We start from the raw sequence: 21,211 nt of genomic DNA, 5'->3' as shown, positions 1-21,211 counted from the left end.
GCATCTTTAGGATTCTCTATAGTATCACGTCATCTGCAAACAGTGACAGCTTTACTTCTTCTTTTCCGATTTGGATTCCTTTTATTTCCTTTTCTTCTCTGATTGCTGTGGCTAAAACTTCCAAAACTATGTTGAATAAGAGTGGTGAGAGTGGGCAACCTTGTCTTGTTCCTGATCTTAGTGGAAATGCTTTCAGTTTTTCACCATTGAGGACGATATTGGCTGTGGGTTTGTCATATACGGCCTTTATTATGTTGAGGAAATGGGTGTTGAATTTTGTCAAAAGCTTTCTCTGCATCTCTTGAGATGATCATGTGGTTTTTCTCCTTCAATTTGTTAATATGGTGTATCACGTTGACTGATATGCATATATTGAAGAATCCTTGCATTCCTGGAAACTTCAAAGCTTTTGCACAGCAAAGGAAACCATAAACAAGACCAGAAGACAACCCTCAGAATGGGAGAAAATATTTGCAAATGAAGCAACTGACAAAGGATTAATATCCAAAATTTACAAGCAGCTCATGCAGCTCAATAACAAAAAAAAAACAACCCAATCCAAAAATGGGCAGAAGACCTAAATAGACATTTCTCCAAAGAAGATATACAGACTGCCAACAAACACATGAAAGAATGCTCAACATCATTCATCGTTAGAGAAATGCAAATCAAAACTACAATGAGATATCATCTCACACCAGTCAGAATGGCCATCATCAAAAAATCTAGAAACAATAAATGCTGGAGAGGGTGTGGAGAAAAGGGAACACTCTTGCACTGTTGGTGGGAATGTAAATTGATACAGCCACTATGGAGAACAGTATGGAGGTTCCTTAAAAAACTACAAATAGAACTACCATATGACTCAGCAATCCCACTACTGGGTATATACCCTGAGAAAACCATAATTCAAGAAGAGTCATGTACCAAAATGTTCATTGCAGCTCTATTTACAATAGTCAGGAGATGGAAACAGCCTAAGTGTCCATTATCGGATGAATGGAAAAAGAAGATGTGGCACATATATACAATGGAATATTACTCAGCCATAAAAAGAAACAAAATTGAGTTATTTGTAATGAGGTGGATGGACCTAGAGTCTGTCATACAGAGTGAAGTAAGTCAGAAAGAGAAAGACAAATACTATATGTTAACACATATATATGGAATATAAGAAAAAAAATGTCATGAAGAACCTAGGGGTAAGATGGGAATAAAGACACAGACCTACTAGAGAATGGACTTGAGGATATGGGGAGGGGGAAGGGTAAGCTGTGACAAAGTAAGAGAGTGGCATGGACCTATATACACTACCAAATGTAAAATAGATAGCTAGTGGGAAGCAGCCGCATAGCACAGGGAGATCAGCTCGGTGCTTTGTGACCACCTGGATGGGTGGGATAGGGAGGGAGGGTGGGAGGGAGGCAGATGCAAGAGGGAGGAGATATGGGAACATATGTATAACTGATTCACTTTGTTATAAAGCAGAAACTAACACACCACTGTAAAGCAATTATACTCCAATACAGATGTTAAAAAAAATGATTAAATGAGTTACTACATGCAAAGTACCTGGAACAGTTTTTGGTACATAGTACATATTCAATAAGTGTTTATTATTATTTTAAAAAATGCCTATTCTGGTCTTTTTCTCATTTTTAAATTGGAGATTTTCTCTATTGAATTGTATAGGTTCCTTATATATTTTGGATATTAACCCTCTATCATATATATGATTTGCAATTATTTTCTCCCATTCTGTACATTGCCTTCCATTTTGCTGATTCTTTCTCTTGCTATGCAGAAGCTTTTTAGTTTGAAGTACTCCCATATACTAATTTTCACTTTTATTGTTTGTACTTTTAATGTCATATCTGAAAGATTATTGCCAAAAGCTTTTTCCCTATGTTTTCTTCTAGTAGCTTTATGGTTTCAGATTTAAGTTTTTAATCCAATTCAAGTTAACTTTTAAGTCATTTAAGATAAGGGTACAAATTCATTCTTTTGCATGTGGATATTCAGTTTTCCCAACAGCATTTATTAAAGAGACTATCATTTCCCCATTGAGTATTCTTGTCTCCCTTGCAGACTATTAGTTGATTATATGTGTGGGGTTTATTTCTGGGCTCTTAATTCTGTTCCATTGGTCTGTGTGTATATTTTTATGTCAGTACCATACTGTTTTGATTACTACAGCTTTGTAGGATAATTTGAAACCAGGAAGTGTGATGCTTCCAGCTTTGTTCCTCTTTCTCAAGATTACTTTGGCTATTCAGGATCTTCTGTGGTTCTATATAAATTTTAGGATTGTTTTTTCTATTTCTTAAAAAAAGTAGTTGGAATTATAAAAGGTATTGTGTTGAATTCTTATCATAATTCCCATCTTATCATAATTCCCATAAAAGCCATCCCAAAGATGGCTTTGGGTAGTGTGGGCATTTTAACTATATTAATTCTTTCAATCCATGAACATGAGCTACCTTTCCACTTATTTGTGTATTCTATAATTTATTTCATAAGGAGTATTTTGAGATGATTCCTGAAAGCAAAGTTGCCATGTATTGTTAATCCTTTGAAGATGATGTCTCCGAAGTAATTTTGTTGGATTAGGTTTCACATACAAAATGTTGCATGATGACTACTGAAACTGTTTCACTAAATTCCTTCCCTGTGAGTTCAATCATGTGGTATTCACCCTCATTCTCTCATTTCTCCATTTTAGCAACTCTAGAGTAGTCACTGATCCCTTGCTATGGACACTGACCTTAGGGCAAATCATCTAATCTTTCCATAGGAACTTCTGACTATGTAATTTCATTAACCCCTTAATCCATTTTTATGTTTCCTGCTGAGTCTCTGAATGCTATACTGCTGTTAATGGTTTCTCTCTTTCAGACCTCAAATTAAATTTAGGGGTCTTCACCTCCATTAAATGTTCTAATAAGATATTTTATTAGGTTTCACAAATGAAAATTATGAAAGAAACTATACTTTTCCTAAGACTCTATCACAGAGATAGGGAATTGATTTTCTTCTCAAGTGTGGAAGAGAGCTAAGCATTCCAAGCAATGAGGTTTCTTAAGTCTAGCACTTTTTATCTGTTACTTCCAACTGTCTCTCAAATCTTCTTATTCAACTCCAAATATAGATAAGCCCTCACAAGTTTGTTTAGAGAGAAAGAATGGATCTAGGAGATATAGGTATTATAACAGTCATTCCCTGAATTGTGGTTTGTGACTTTATTTTTGCAGGCAAAATATTAAAATAATATCGCATACCTGAAAATTCTCCTTCAGCCCTATTACTCAGGCAGCCTTGTGGCATAAGAAGCACGACAGCATAAGGGCAGAGACTGAATGAATTCAATACAGTGTAAAGTTGATTCCTCCAAAAATGAAAAAAAAGTTTGTCTTTTTTATTTGTGGCTTCCTATTGCCCAAATTAGATTATGATTTTCATTGGAGTCAAGATTGACTCATCTGTATATATTCTATGATGTTCCTTTGACACTTCTAATTCTCTCCCTTGCAATCAGGCTTAACGGTGGGTTGCTCCCATAAGAAGAAAAACCTGGTAACCTATATTGAACTGGATTCTTCCCAGACCCCACTTACTTTTTCTTCTTAGTTATTCAAATGGAATATTTCAGGAAGACTGCAGTGCAGTATGCCTGTGGAGAGAGCCAAAAAGCTCTGTAACCAAATATATATACCAGATTGCCCTGATTTAGTTGTTAACACTGGATCAATGGAAACAGTCTCTGAATTGAAGTGAGAAAAATTCTGTAAGATGTTTTATTGAAAATTAGAATAAATGGATCATATCTACTCCCCATGATCAAATACACAGTTTAAATAATAATATGACAATAATAAGAAAAATAAGAGAAATAATTTACAAATGTTTCTGATGCTTTGGGAAACCAGAATTTAAATTTGTTTACTTTTTTTTTTTTTTTTTTACCGTATCTCGAAAAAGGAATGTGTCATAAAATTGATGTATTTGGTACCATTGTGTAGGATAACTGCTTATATTTTTGCTCAATTACTTCACCCATATATTTCTTACTTATGTGCCATAGTATCTACTCCAGACTTCAAATCTTAGTTGAAATTAAATATTTATTGACTCAATCAATGCATGAAATTTGTAATAGTTATTGGTCATTTGGAACAGCTTAAGACACCCCATGTCTTTCTGTTCCAGCCTATTATCTAGCATTTTCCTTTTCTACCTCTATATTCACATAAAAAGAACACAGAAAAGGAGGTGTCACATGCAAAGATACTATTTGGACACCAAGACTTGGTGAATCAGTAATAGCAGAATGAGAACGAACTATCTTTTTTTAGGGTAAATGCCTTTTGGCTTGCTGTTACCCTGAGTGAGTTACCTGGGACTTATCCTGACATCAGAGGAGTAAGATACAGAGGATTCCAATACTGGTATAGACTTGTTGCAGAAAAATATCAAAGGAAACTGCTAAGCATTTTTAGGTATTGGAAATCACTTAAACCATTTCTATGCATTGTCTGCACGGACCATTGAGTCTGACTACCTGAATTAGAATCTTGCATTTATTTCCTGTTACCAAAATGACCTTACCCAAGTCAACAAATCTCTCTATGCTTAGTTTTTCTATCTGTAAAATGGTGACAGTAACACTTCTTGTAGTTGCTACAAAGGTTAAATGAGATGTAATATGCCCAAGCTCTGTGTCTGTAATGTAACACTCAATAAATATTAGTTATGCTTATTACAATTAATCTTAGTTTTCCACTCTCTTCTTTTTATATCACCAAGGATTACAATAGGGCTTGGAGTTTAAGTACTTGCCAGAAATAATAGTTTCACTTCACTAAATGTATTCTCTGCATATTAATTTTTCTCATTACCTAAAAAGATGTCAGGAGACTGATGACAATATTTGCATTTGTGAATCCTGGGAACAAACTAAATACCAGTAATTCTAACAATGCTTTACGCAGTGTGAAAAACATTATTCAACCATCTACACAGAATAAGATAAGGCCTCATTTTTCTTAATCCACATACAGGCCTTGTTATAGATCTACAAGTTGAGTTCATAGAGTAAGTTTTTGTTCTAATATGATTAGAAGACTGAGTTCTATGACATAAATATGGAAGTATTAGAAGACTTTTATTACTAGAACTTTGGTGGGAGGGGTGTACATGTGTTATTTGTGATACATATATACTTATATATTATTTTTTGTTTTCCAAAAGATATATATTTATAATATATAAAATGAAAAAGAAAATATTTTAATTTAAAAATAAAAACGAGCTTTCTAGGAATACCAGATATTATATTATTATTCTTAAGTAATAAAATAAAATAATTAGTGCCACTGCCACAGCTCAAGAGCCACTGCATAAATTAGATAATACAACCAATTTTAAATTGTGGAAGAAAGCAACAGAGATTTTTGGTGGACAAAGGTTTATTATGGTGAAACTATTGGGAATTTGCAATCATGTAAAAGCTTCCCTTCAGCTTTCTGCTGATCTATTAGAATGCAAAGATAAATGTCTCTGTGATTTATAATGCTGGGCACAGAAACTGAATAACATCTCAAGACACTAGAGCTGAATAAAACCTCAAGGTTTCATCTGGTGACTTTTTATCTCCTTTGAGAAAAGGAAAACCTACCTTTTTACTTCAAATTATGAATTTCCTCATCAAAATAATAGAAATTAAGAACTTCCTGTTGGGTTTGCCGTGAGGTATTTTTTCACAGGTTAAGAATGACATAGAGACAAGCCAATTCCCACATCTCCTGAGTGGAAGAATTGCCAAAATACCAATAAAGAGAGTGGAAGAACAATGCCAAAGTATGGAAACAAAGAACCATGATCCAAGCAATTTGGACTGTGAGACTGGGTCTTGTAATGCACCCAGAAGAGATAAAATATCAAGGGAGGGAACATTCGATCAGGAGGCCAGAGAACATTGTTACTGTTATCATCATTTAAAGATGCTTTGAGCATCAACAATGCACTCAGTGCTATAAAGAACGATTAGACCCAGTTCATGCCCACTTGGCACTCAATTAGACACATCAGAGAGGTCTCTTCAGAGTACTCATGAAAATTGCATATTTAGAGCATTTTCAGAAAAGGTGTGGCTGTTAAAAAACTTTCTAAAATGTACTTAAATGGAACAGAAGATGAACAATCTAGTACTTCAGAATGAACTAATTTTCATATTCTACATATAATTATATAACGTATTTTTATAAAAATATATAATTATATAACATAATATATAATGTAATAATTATATTCATTTTTTATATAGTACCTAATATATTGGGAGAAGTAAAGACTGAGGACAGACATTATGAAGTGATTTAAGAAAGAAAGAGAAAGACAAACACTGTATGATATCACTTATTTGTGGAATATAAAAAACCCGAACTCATAAAAACACAGTAGAATGGTGGTTACCAGAGGCTTGGGGCCGGGGGTGGGGGGGAAATTGGGGAGATGTCGCTTAAAGGCACAAATTTGCAGATAAATAAGCCCTGTAGATCTAATGCACAGCACAGTGATTACAATAACAATACGTATTATAAACTTCAAAGTTGCTAAGAGATTAGATCTTAATTGTTCCCAACACAAAAAAAGGAAATGATAATTATGTGACATGTTAGAGCTAATGCTACAATGTTAATCATACCTCCATATATACATGTATCAAATCAACATATTGTATATCTTAAACTTATACAATGTTATATATCAATTATATCTCAATAAAAATAAAATTAAAAAAAAGACAGTATGCAGCATTGAATATGGAGGAATATAGGACTCATTTAAAATGTAGGCACCTCTCTGAAGTCCTATCCAGAAATCTAGCAGACTTGAAAAATAATCCCAGAATGGTTTGGAATTGTTGTTCATAATTATATGGGGTCATTCTTCTGTAATTTAAATTCATTCAGATATATCGGTTAGATACATTCATAGACAGCACTGAAGCACATATTGTTGAGGGAATGAATCATTAATGTATGCTTGAATGAATAAATACTTACTACATGTGGAGTGTGCGAGCAAAATGAAATTAGTATTTTAGGGTATAATTTTCTTGAGAAAGCAATATATTTGTATAAGAAGGTAAATAAGAAATATCATTCAGGCTGGTACATTGATACCTACATTAGTATTAAAAAAGAAAATTTAAAAATGTCTTTATTCTTTGCCTCAAGCTGGGCTTCTTTTTATAAACCAGTAAACCTGCATGGCCACCAGTTAGTAATAGTTTCATAAGCACTTTGGCACCAGTAGAGGCTATTTCAGCATTCTATGACTTAGAACCCCAGTACTAGAGAGAGCTTTCTGACACCACCAAGACAACTAAGCCATCATGGAATTCTGAATGTTTCCTACCCCCTAGCAAAATATTTGAATGACTGAAAAATGTTATGACAAGATTATCCTTCTTCTCTTCTCAACACATTATTATTTGCTATTTTTGCTAAGACCATTTCTTCAACTTTTACATTCTTGCCATATTATTTCGACTTCAAAGTATTTCTACTTCAATGTAAATAAAATTCAAAATGTAAATGAAGCAAAAATTAATCAGATTCAATACTGTTTGTGCCAAATACCCAGAATGTCTGCTATGTGAATATTTCAGTAGGAAAATTTACAATAGATGAACAACTTGGTATAATTTACCCCTGAGTAATGAATATTTTACATAGCAGTGAAGAGTGCAGACTCTTGGATCAGGCTGTATGGCTTGAAACTGGCATGACAATTTAATGGTTGTACACAGCCTTGACTGAAATGAAATGTTTTTTGAGAGCAGGGATTTCATCCATTATCACTCTTTAGTGATATTGTTCAAAATGTGAATAGTTTGCTTTCTTTCTGCTTTCAATATATATATCGGCCTGGGAACACTGTTCAGTATGATACTACCAAACCATTTTTATAATACCAAAGTCAGTGTTGCTATTAGGTTCTAAAAAAATATTTTCCATATCCTCCACCAAGAAATTTGACCTGTTTGAGAATTAAAATCTTTCATCATGACTATCTGTAATATGCAAATTTAAATGCTAGTATCTTGAGGAGATTCATGATTTGATTTGCTCCCACGATGTTATGATCAATTTTTGAAAAGACTTCTCTTAATTGGTTAATTAATTGTATCTTTGCCACACAACTGTTGTGTTTTTCTTTCAATAAAATTGCTTGGTTTGGACGATTAAACACACAGCTTCTATGCAGCATGTATGATACTCAAGGAGAGATTTCTTCCTGCTAACTTGTGGTCTCACCTTAGAAGTTATAATAGAAATGCAGTATCTTTGAAGCCAGTGCCAAGCAGAGATTATTTGTCCCAGAAAATTCTACCTTAGAAGAGATACTACTTTCATACAGTTTACTCGCATGTTTGATTTAAATGGGTTTTTTTTCCTTAAATTTTAGAGGCAAAAACAAAAGTTTGATGCAATCAAATCATGGTTAAAAAGCACATAACGTTCTCCAACGATTTCTATAAATGAAATGAAATGTCCATATTTAATATAAATATTGAAGTTAGATATTTTTGGAATATTGAGTATAGATAGTATACTTATATCAGATATTGGAAGCACTGTATTTGTAGTTAATATTAAATCATTAAAATGAGCATTTTATCCCTCAGCATAAACTTAAAAAATAGAAATTTGTAGAATAACAACTGAAGATCATTAGTAAGCAATGTCAAAATCCAAATCAGTGGTAAGTTCCAAATAACCAAGACACACTTCACTCATTTCTGCTTTTGAAACTTCACTTAAGAACTTGTTTCTCTCTCTCTTGCCTTCCGATTCCTTGTCCTCTATTCCTAATTAGACTTTAAGTGCCATCTCACTTTCTCCAAGAATCCATCTCTGACTAACTCAAACAATGGTGAAAATCATCTGTATTTTACATTATCATCTCAAGTGTATATTAAATTATTCAACTGTTTTTATATCTCTGTAACTTATACTATATGTCTATACTGTCAGCAAAGTACAATCTGAGGATCAAATCCAAAGCATCACCTGTGTATATACTCGCAAGCTGAGAATGGATTTTACATTTTAAATAGTTGAAAATGAATCAAAAGGAGATTGATATTTATGAATCGTAAAAATTATATGAAATTCAAATTTCAGTGTCCATTAATAAAGTTTTATTGGGACACAGCCACACATATTCCCTTTTTATTGTTTTTACACTACAACAGTGGAGTTGGATAGTTGTGGCAAAGAAAATATGGCTCACAAACCCTAAACACTTTTTATCTGTACTTCTCAAAAAACTGTTTGCCAAACACTGGTCTACAGCATAAGTAATCAGTTACCTGTGTCTCCATCCAGTAGTGGTGTTTAATGCCTTCAGATTTTTTTTTTTTGAAGCAGAAACTTTAAAAAAAATATATTTATTTACTTATTTTATTTTTGGTTGTGTTGGGTCTTCGTTGCCGCACGCGGGCTTTCTCTCGTTGCAGTGAGCGGGGGCTACTCTTTGTTGTGGTGAGTGGGCTTCTCATTGCAGTGGCTTCTCTTGTTGCAGAGCACAGACTCTAGGCACGCAGGCTCAGTAGTTGTGGCGCACGGGCTTAGTTGCTCCACGGCACGTGGGAGCTTCCCGGACCAGTGCTCTAACCTGTGTCCCCTGCCTTGGGAGGTGGATTCTTAACCACTACACAAGCAGGGAAGTTCCTGCCTTCAGTTTTTTTATATTCAAACACAGACTACATAAAAGATTGTCATGGATACACTGGTTGTTACAAAGTATGTGCCAAATTAAAGCAAATCAGGGCAATCTAGAATAGGTGAACTTTAAAGATTGACCTACAGAAATTATTCTAGGCCTAGTAACTCTGCTTCAATGCTGGATAAAGCATGCATATTAAATGTGACTTGTACAAATTTTATGCTTTAAGATGAATAAGGTCTGAGGATCTAATGTACAACACAGTGACTATAGTTGATAACACTGTACTATATAACTGAAATTTTCTAAGAGAGTACAACTTATATGTTCTCACACACACACAAAAAAGATAAATATGTGAGGTGATGGATATGTTAATTAACTAGATGGGGAAAAAACCTTTCACAATATATACAACATATATCAAATCATTACAATGTATACTTAAAATATCTTGCAATTTTATTTATCAATTATACCTCAGTAAAGCTGAAAAAAAAATCCTTTCTCCACATTGGAGTATTTTAGAAAAAAAATATGCTTTTTATTCTGGCTTGTCAACAAAAGAAAAATTATATGTTGTACTGAATATAAACTATTGCTAAAATCTCTAATTTTTCCCTTAAATTAACATTATTATTTCTTTGGGTAACATTTAGAAAGGAATTCATGTGCTTCTTTGAATTTTTCCATGATTTCTGCTCTAATGAATTCAGGGAACATTTTTTGCTTTTGTTTTTCTGTAGGGGAACAATTTATAAGGAAAGAGAAGCACAAATGACTTTTTTCTTAGACAAAAATGAATTGTTTTACAGAAAATGTTGCTGATCTATCTCTAAAATGATTGTTTTTGTCACAGACACCTAAGACACTGTCTCCTCTCTCACGTTTCTGTTAAAGTTATAAAGAATGTGTCAATAAGTAGGAACTGCATGTTCTTGAAACATGGATGTCGATATCTGCGGGATTTGAGTGAGGATCGTAATCAGATGACACTCTGGAGACTGTCAAAAACTCTACACTTTCATCAAACAAGATGACTAATGTTTTATCATAAATAGTGTTAATATGATTAATAGCATTTCTCCAGCAGTTAGGCTTTAGACAGTAAAAAATATTTGTTAAACATTAATGGTTTTTCACAGCAGGATTCTGACTAGGTAAATAGATTGTTCTCTTTGCATGTATAGTTACATATATGAATTTATATAACCACATCTATACTTTTCCTCACTGTTTAAAATTCACTGTATTAAAATTTTAATAATTTAACAAAATTATCTTGTAAGTTGACAATGTATAAAAGAGTATGAGACCCAAAGAGAACAGTATGTAAAGCTAAGAATGTGTGACCATCATACTCAAAGCATTTATAGTTTATTAAAAGTTCACAGTAAGAGCAGAAGTTGAGAGGAATTTTTGTAACAACAGAAAAAAATACCGATTAGCAATTTTTATATCCTGGCAACGAAGGTCAATAAAATATTCCATTAAAATTTACTTACGGCTTCATGAATTTACAATATAGATCTCACCTACCTGAAAGAGCATTTGAGGTAGCTAATTGCAAAAATGAAATATGGAGAATGCTGGCTTACAGTTCATTCAAAAAGTCAGGGAAATTTAGTGATATTCAAATCAATGACTCAGAACTGTTGAGCTCTCTACAAGATGTCCTTCTATGGTCACAGGGAATGGATTCCATGAAACCAAATGAATAGTGAAAACTGTAAATATTAAGACAGGAAGACAGAACCCCTCAAAGTATCAAATTGTAGAACGTTAAAAAGAAAGCCTAATAATTGCAAATTATGTATGATATTTGCACATTAACTGCTTGCAGCAGTGACTGGAAGATGGTTGGGGCCAATAGCAATTATTCTAGACTTTCTCCTAGCAAATATCCCTGCAGTGATAGAAAGAGATCATGGACATGAAGCATATCATATATGCCATATTATATGCACACATTTATATACTGATATAAAATAGAATATATTATTATATACAATAATTTATAATATTTTATATTTATATTGTTATCTGTAATATATAGAATATATATCCTACACATTGTTTGATATACTATATATTACATATTATTTATATATTACACTTATTACATATTATCTCTGTATCTCCTTCCTCTTTCCTCAATTACTTCCATTTATAAGACTATATTTCTAAAATTCTGTTCAGTTCCATTATCAATATTATTCCTGGAAGGTCTCCTAGATTTGGGCATAACTCCTTGGTCTCTAGCACATACACATGCACCCCCCCACACACACACACAATACTAAATGTACAAAACTAGCCTGAACTAAAGTACTAATATCACCTGGGTAATTTGAGTCATTTTCTGTTTCACAATTACAGAACTATTCAGGTAAATATGGCTTCCCCTTTTAAGTAATTATTTCAGTTCTACCTTTTAGTTCAGGAAAAGCACACTCAACAGCCAGCTCTATGGTAAACTGTTTTAATCACACTAGGGGAGAGAATCATTCTTGGACTCTATGGGGTACAGAAAACCACTGGACAGAAAAATATGCTTTCCAAAGTGTCTGTATGTCAGTGGAATATTGACTATTATCCAGACCATGTTTACCCTCCACCATTTTTCAGAATTAAAAAATAAAGTTGCATTTATTTTGCATACTTTTTTTAAACATCTTTATTGGAGTATAATTGCTTTACAATGTGTGCTCGTTTCTGCTTTATAACAAAGTGAATCAGCTATACATATACATATATCCCCATATCTCCTCCCTCTTGTGTCTCCCTCCCACCCTCCCTATCCCACCCCTGAAGGTGGTCACAAAGCACTGAGCTGCTCTCTCTGTGCTATGCAGCTGCTTCCCACTAGCTATCTATTTTACATTTGGTAGTATATATAAGTCCATGCCACTCTCTCATTTCATCTCAGCTTACCCTTCCCCCTCCCCGTGTCCTCAAGTCCATTCTCTACGTCTGTGTCTTTATTCCTGTCCTGCCCCTAGGTTCTTCAGAAACTTTTTTTTTTTTTAGATTCCATATATATGTATTAGCATATGGTATTTGTTTTTCTCTTTCTGACTTACTTCACTCTGTATGACAGACTCTAGATCTATCCACCTCACTACAAATAACTCAATTTCGTTTATTTTTATGGCTAATATTCCATTGTATATATGGGCTACATCTTCTTTATCCATCATCTGTAAATGGACGCTTAGGTTGCTTTTCTTGTTCCTGATCTTAGAGGAAATGCTTTCAGTTTTTCACCATTGAGAATGATGTTTACTGTGGGTTTGTGGTATATGGCCTTTATTATGTCGAGGTAGGTTCCCTCCATATGCACTTTCTGGAGAGTTTTTATTGTAAATGGGTGTTGAATTTTGTCAAAAGCTTCGAAAAAGCATTTGATAAAATGCAATATCCACTTCTAATTTTAAAAAAAAGTCTCTCAGAGAACTAGCAGTTTTGTTAAATTACATTTTGTTAATTTTGTTAATTGTTAAATTTTAAAAGAATGAGTGTTTAACCCCTTAGATTAGCAATGAGACAAATTTGTCTATTCTCCCTACTTCTATCCAACATTGTACTCAATGTTTTAGCTACGGAAATAATGCAAGAAAATGAAATAAAGTTCTACAAAATTGGATATAAAGAAGTACATGTATCTTTATTTGAAGACAACATGATTGTCCATATAGAAAACTTGACAGAATCTATAAAAAAAGCTACTACTACTAAAAATTAACAAAGCAGTAGAAGGTAAGATCAATACCAAAATCAATCACATTTCTATATAGTATCTACAAATGGAAATAGAAATTAACATAAAATACCACTTAACACAGTATCAGAATTATTAAACACTTAGAGATAAACCTGACAAAATATTTGAAGGAATCATATACTGAAAACTAAAAATATATGGCTGAAAGAAACTAAAGACCAGGGAGATGTATATTGTGTTAATTAGTGCAGCAGAGTATGGTATTAAATGAGCTTGATTTATAGGAGGTTAAAATCAGAAAAAGGAAGCATTACATATAAATTGGGAGGTAGTGCATGTATGGTGATGACAGAATATAGACTATAACTCTATGTATAAGTGGATTGAGTGGAGAGGAAGAAATTACCTTTAAAAGTGCCATGGTCAAGTATGTGAGTTTAGTGTTGGAGGGATCATCTACTGTGTCTTGAATCTGACAAGAATGATAAGAGAAAGAGTAGAGAAGATGGTGATCCATGAAGGAGCACAACTGGGAGATTCTTAGATGACATTAAGGGGAAGATAAAGTATATGAAATCTGACTACACACACTTCGAAAATGTGGAGATTTTAAAAGAAGGAAAAGGATGGAAAGGGCAGTAGGGAACCAGGAAGATTCCTACCCATCAGCATGTACTAGAGATACAGAAGGTGTGGGAGAAAGAATGGCCTCCACTTGCAAAGGCTGCAGGGTCTATAAAGACCCTGGTTTTATCTAGAGAAAGAAGATGGAAAGATCCACAGAAAAGTAAAATCCAACAGTTTATAATTTGGATATTATTTTTAGTTTATGTTTATAAGTACCAATCTAACACTGTTCTTTGTATCAAATGAAACAATAGATATAAAAACACCAGTATTGGGCTTCCCTGGTGGCGCAGTGGTTGGGAGTCCGCCTGCCGATACGGGGGACGCGGGTTCGTGCCCCGGTCCGGGAGGATCCCGCATGCCGCGTAGCGTCTGGGCCCATGAGCCACGGCCGCTGCGCATCCGGAGCCTGCGCTCTGCAGCAGGAGAGGCCGCAGCAGTGAGAGGCTCGCGTACCGCAAAAAACAAACAAACAAACAAACAAAACCACCAGTACTGCCTAAGACAACGTAAGTACTTAAGTTCCCTTCTGCACTCCCATCTTGTCTTTGCTCTTTATTATTTAATTCTATATTTCTTCTCTTTCCAATTAGTTTTATCTGTAAAACAACCTCAGAAAACAGTACTGATAAAACTTATGAACTATCTCTCTTCCTAAAATTTTAGTAATGGTAAGGTAGCCGAATTACTATCCAATAATAAAATCAACATTATTTTCATTTTATCAAGGTATATCTCTAATCAAAATTAAACTTACCAAATTCTACTACTCCAAAATGGTGACAACTCCATAATACTGTTTAATTGCATTCATAATTAATTCACAATACTGTTTAATTATATTCATAGAAATTCATCACCTAGGATACTGACTGCTGAAATGTGTAGCATGGCTTTATTTAAAACATTGAACTGTCATTTTCAGAAATCAACATTTGCCAAAGTTGCTATCATCTAACTTATATTCTTTACATGCACTACATATTCTTATTTCTTGGATTAAAGTTTTGGTGGCAACTTCCTTCTCATATTTCAACATGTATATGTGAAGAATGACAGCTAATCTCAGTTATATTTTTAGTATCATTACAAATGGCATAGAAAGTAATCTCTTCTATTTTCCTTAACTTTTATAAAATGGAAACAATCTTTAAAGTCTAATTCAAACTTTAGCCTAATTCCACTGAATAAATTAATTTTACATAGATATGAAAAAACTTTTACTTCATAGAGTTATCGAGAAATTTAAATGACATGAAATATGTCAGTCTAACATATAATAGGCATTCAATATTCTTAATATTTTTTTTACTTTCAAAACAAAGAATTTCTTAATCTGAGTCTGTGACCTATGTGAGAGATTCAGTGGTAATACTAAAATATCTTATGTTTTAATCTTACTGAAAGAAATAAGATATACATACACAATCTGTTCATAAATGATGTTAATGTCTGTTTTTGTATGGACTAATTTTTTTGAAGCAAGACCTCATAAAATATGTTGAATGCAAGTAGATTTATTGGATAAAATCCTTTAATATGGAATAAAGTAGTATGATACCATGAACTCTAATATTATCTGGTGATACTGCCCTAGAAAACATCTAAGCATCTTTATGAATTTCTGTGGACAGTTTTGAATCTATTAGAAGTGTACAGCTGACAGGGAGTGCCAGCCATCTTTAAGCATAATCAGAAAGGGTCACTTCTACAGTCAATCAACAAAACATTTTGATCATCTTATCCTTTGAATTGTATTATATATGCAGAATTTTCATTAGTAGAGTATGAAGAAAAACTTTCACAGTAAAATATATCTATATCAACAAATATACTGGGGCTTCCCTGGTGGCACAGTGATTGGGAGTCCGTCTGCCAATGCAGAGGACACGGGTTCGTGCCCTGGTCCGGGAAGATCCCACATGCCGTGGAGCGGCTGGGCCCGTGAGCCATGGCCACTGAGCCTGCGCGTCCAGAGCCTGTGCTCTGCAACGGGAGAGGCCACAACAGTGACAGGCACGCGGACCGCAAAAGAAAAAATATATATATATATATATATACTGGTCAATCATTAAAATATATATTGGTTTCAGCATCTTGAAGAGGTAATGCTGACATTACCTCTGATAGGGAACACTAGAGAAAAAGCTCCTTTGTGGAGAGATGGTGAATTTTGGTAAGTTGATTCTAAGGTGCCTTACAGTCATCAAGATAGACATCTAGAAGTTATTGAGAACTTTCCTGTAGGTATACATATTTGATTGTTAATCCCTCAATCCCCAAAAAAGTAACTGAATCTTTAGGAATTAACTGATCCATCACTTTTTCAGCATGTGTATTTATTTAATAAAGCCTCATGTTTTTCATTGAATAAAGCATTTTTGTTTTGCAATTTGGATCTATTAATCAATTTATTCTTGTCTAATTATCACATTGCTTGTATTCTTTTAAATCTAAAATATAATTTAAAATTAATAATATGAGGTAGGGTTCTTTTCCTCCAATTACAGTCCTGAACTTCCTTTTATATCCTCAGTTATTTTCTTCTTAAAGATAAACTTTTGAAGGTTTTTGACAAGTTCAAAACAGATTTGGTAGAATACTGATTTTGTGTGTATTACAGCTGTAAATTTAATTATGGAGATTGACATCTTCATAACTTTTAGCTTTCCCTTCCAGAAATATATATCTTTTCTGTTTATCCAAACCTGAAATTACCTCTCACTAAAAATATATTTTTATGTGGCAGGTACGATTACTTTTATTGCTATACACACACACATTTTTCTATTTGGGGGGATTTAAAAGTTTTATATTATATCCTATTAAAATGTGATATATAACTATTAATAATTTTAAATGCATATATTTTTATTTTCTAGGCACTTCATATTCATGTGAATACTCAGAGCCTTTAGTAGAATCTTCAGACATTTCCATATTCTAAAAGCATATTTTGCAAATAAAGAAAATCCTGACACTTCCTGTGATGTTGGAAGTGGAGTGTGCGAAAAAAACATGTATGTTATAATGGAATGGACAAAATTAGAAAAAAATGTGGAGTGAGAAAAACAAAATTATTTTTTGAGGAGAAAAGAATAATAAAAAGTTTAATTTTTCATGAAAAGGAGCCAATAGAAAAGGAGGAGAACAACATGATAATTAATTAGATAATGCAAGGTGCTAGAGAAGGCAAACAGTTCGAGCAGAGAGAGGGTACAGTTCTCTGGAAGGGACAGAGAGGAACAGATAGAATAGAAAGATAGCAATCTTTACAAATAAATTTGTAGGTGTTGTTGCAGAAATGTGAGGAAGTTCTTGATTGATAGCTACTTTTTTCTTAGTGCAAGAGGAGATGTAGCTGTTATTTTCCTTACTAAATCAACATTTCTGTTTTTTTAGAAGTGATTTTTATAAAGCTGGATTTATATTAGACTCTATCTTGGTAACTTTATAGAATAACAATGCAGTATTGTGTTTTCAGACTGTTTTTTTTAAACAGGCTTTAAAAGTCTTGCACAAGTACTAGCATTAAAATGATTTGAGCAGTTTGATTTTTAAAGTACCTAAACATCAATGGAATTGAAAAGTTTGTCAGTTCTATTTATATTCCATCAACTCTTGGACAATTTGTCAATGTCAGAATTTGCGCACTGTATTCACAGTTGTCTCTGTGCCATTATGCTTTTAAAGATTACATTATGTTACAATGTATTCAATTCCCTCAAGCAAGAAATAGGATGGCTTCCTATAGGTAAAAATATTTATTTTTACTTTCAAACTGATAATTTCTGCCTTCTATTCTTACCTTTTACTGGTTTTCAATTGTATATGTGGTGTTAAAAAATGAATCACAATTTTTAGCCTGTATTTAAAGTAGAATGTGGACACAAACAGAGTTTGCTGAAACTTCATTGTTAATTGAGCACTGACATTTGATAGAATTTTACTACTTTTATATTGATCGCCAATGGCCATGAGAGCTTATCCTCAAGAAATAACGGAACATTTCACCGAGAAAAAAAGGAGAAAAAGAAAATCATCATTCTTTTGGGCACATTTGGACAATATTGGTACCATAATGCCAGGAAGGAGATCAACTGGTCTTCTTATTGGTACTGTAACGTTATTGGTACCATAATGCAGGGAAGGAGGATTTTTATTATATGAAATGTAATCTGAGACAGGAAAAACTGATTCAAGGGTGACAAAAAATATGAAGCCTCTTTACTTCCTAATCTTTCAGATTGCTACGCTATCTGGTAAGTGTTTAGCTAGGAAGAGGCAACTATCTGGGAATGAAACTGTTTTGTATTACTAATATTCTGGAGTTTAGATACACTAATTTCAAATAAACAAAATAGTTATGATCTTTCTAGGCACTTATTTATTAATTTATCTCCTTCTCAATGTGATTGTAATTGAAGGGTGAAAGGAGTTATCTGACCAAAGATATAATAGACAAAAAGGAAAAAACAAATAAAAGACCTATAACAATAGCAATAAAAAATTAGAAATTTATAAATCTTTATTCTAAGAGAGCTACACTAAAATTTTTATATAATTATCCACATTACACTGTATAAATCAAGTGGATTTGGCCACTATGAGATCATCACTTGTTCATTTTCAGCCTGATGGATCACTTCACCACTAAATTGTATACCTAAAATTTACCAGCTCCTCCATCATTACTATACCAAGACTATGAGCCACAAGGCTTTATTAGGATAAATATTTTAGAAGAATTAGAAATTAATTAGAAATTAAAGCTTTGCTTTGATGAACTTCTTAATCTATGGAAAAGTAGCAAATTAGAGCACTTAATTTATAGACTATTTAATATCAATTCATAGGTTAAAAATAAGGGAAATTAACTATCAGGAGAGATGTTTTCCAGGAGTTCAGATCACTTTATTCCATCATATCTTCAATAGTTTTATAAACGGAATGACTGAAGTATATTTTTGAAGGACTGATTTGACAAAAGTATAAAATATGGATTGGAAAAGAGAATCTCAAGACAGATGCATCAACTTTTTTTGTGTGTGTGTGGTACGCGGGCCTCTCACTGTTGTGGCCTCTCCCGTTGCGGAGCACAGGCTCCGGATGCGCACGCTCAGCGGCCATGGCTCACGGGCCCAGCCGCTCCGTGACATGTGGGATCTTCCCGGACCGGGGCACCAACCCGTGTCCCCTGCATCAGCAGGCGGACTCTCAACCACTGCGCCACCAGGGAAGCCCCAGATGCATCAACTTTAATAAAAACATACTTTGCCTAGATAACAAAGCATAATAAAAACATAGATACTATTTACATTTACAAATAAACTTCAAAAACTTAAAAAAACTTAACCCAAAATGTACAAAACTTGTACGAGGATTATTACTAAACTCTAATTAAAGAATTAAAAAGAAGGCATAAATAAATATGGAATTATTCAGATACAGGTGAAGATAGAAATTCTCCCTAGTTAAACATAGTGGAAGTTGTCTTCAAAAATTTCACTTACTCACATCCCCTTACTAAATGACACTTTCCATTCCCTTGTTGAATGCTTGAAGCTGTTGATCTGAAACAAATAGACTGCCAGATATTTCTTCAGCAAAGATGGGTTTATTCGGGATCAGAAGAGAGCTGCAATTAGGGGTCTGTAACCTTGGAGAGCCACATGCAAGTCCCCACATAGCAAGGGAAGGAGAAAGCTTTTATAGAGAGGAAAAGACAGTTTGGAGGGCTATAGTAAACAGAGTCCATGGCTTTTCACTGGCTGGGTCCTTTCCAGGAAGAAGAGTCTTTCTCCTTTTTCCTTCCTGTCTGGCTCTGTCATTGCTGCAGGGCATTAGAGCTCCTCCTTCTAGTCTCCCAACTCTATTTAATTGAGGCTTCTGCTTTCATTTTTCACAAAGCTATTTGGGTAACTTTCAACATGTCCCTGTACTTCCTATAAAGTCCAATGCTTACAGAGTCAGTTATGTTTGTTCATAAATCTGTGTCAGTTCTGTGTGTGTTCATCTTATTATATTTAATATCATATTTACTATATGCATTATAACAGCATGCAAACTATTATAAATGGAATCAATATAAGATTACATAATTTAATTATTTGTAAAGAAAATGTGTACATTATTTACATAAAATGACAGAGTTTTATTTCTATGGAAAATAAATTTGAGTTTCTTAGAGAGATTTAATAAAAGTATATTCCTATACTGTTACTGTCAGAATAAGTGTGGCTGAGACAACAGTAATAGTAGAGAAATAAAACATAAAATACAGGAAAAAATCCTACAATCTTACATTTGAAATAGAAATAGTGTGAGCTCAGGATTCATTTTTCTTTCTTTCAAAAAAAGAAGTGTTTTCAAGCTTCGCCCACTACCAAGTCCTAAAAATAAAAACAACCCAGTAACAATGAGTAACCCTAGTGACCAGATTGGGATCTTTAAAAGTCTTTCTCACTAAAAGGATCCAGGGCTCCTTAGAAAATGACCAAGGACAGGTAAAGATCAAGGAACTTACAAGAAAGGATATCATGTGTGCATTAAAAATTAAAATTAAAATTATAATCAATATCTCTGACATATCTACCACTGGAGTTTTATCCCCAGAGCATGGGATTAAAGTGTAGATACTGTGAACAATGTATCAGGTTAAGTTCTGTGTATGAGTGTTAAAATAGAACTTCATAACAAAGCAAAAGTTAAATAAATAGAAATAGATTGTTAGCATGTTCTGAAATAACCTAAAGGATTCCAGGAATTTGATGGAAAACTTATCTGATGAGAGAAAATTGTCTATTTTAGTTTATTTTCATCTCTCCTTTAGGCAGAAGAGAGGAGGAAACTTAAATAAGCTTCGTATTGTCTTCCTGAGTAGTTTCTGTAACAGACCTATGCACACAGGTTATCAAATAGAGGTAAGCATCATTCCTCCAATTTTACGTCATTTAATATTTTTTTGCCCAGAAAAATAACTATTAAATAGATCTGGTGCTTTCCAGTACCAGGTCACTATTAAGTAGGGCCACTCCCAGCTCTTTTGTTCTCTCATAATCTATGGCTCCTCTGTGTTCTTTACATGCTCCTTCTATTGTTTTCCAAATATAATCTGTATATTCC

At 33.6% G+C, this 21,211-nt stretch overlaps 1 long non-coding RNA gene across 3 annotated transcripts in view; it reads right to left on the bottom strand.

The window, feature by feature from the left end:
• The window catches only part of LOC141278686 (uncharacterized), a 196,973-nt gene that overhangs the window by 159,081 nt on the left and 16,681 nt on the right, over positions 1-21,211 (bottom strand). For 2 of the 3 annotated variants that reach the window (XR_012331726.1, XR_012331727.1), the window contains exon 3: positions 3,615-3,670. This is a non-coding gene — a long non-coding RNA (uncharacterized lncRNA). Of the gene's footprint in view, positions 1-3,386; positions 3,671-21,211 lie in introns of those variants that run through there. The other variant, XR_012331725.1, reaches the window with a different exon arrangement.

This window comes from Tursiops truncatus, chromosome 5, assembly GCF_011762595.2.
Source record: "Tursiops truncatus isolate mTurTru1 chromosome 5, mTurTru1.mat.Y, whole genome shotgun sequence".
NCBI lineage: Eukaryota > Metazoa > Chordata > Mammalia > Artiodactyla > Delphinidae > Tursiops > Tursiops truncatus.
The sequence above is the reverse complement of the archived record's forward strand: the minus strand, read 5'-3'. Positions and strand labels throughout refer to the sequence as shown.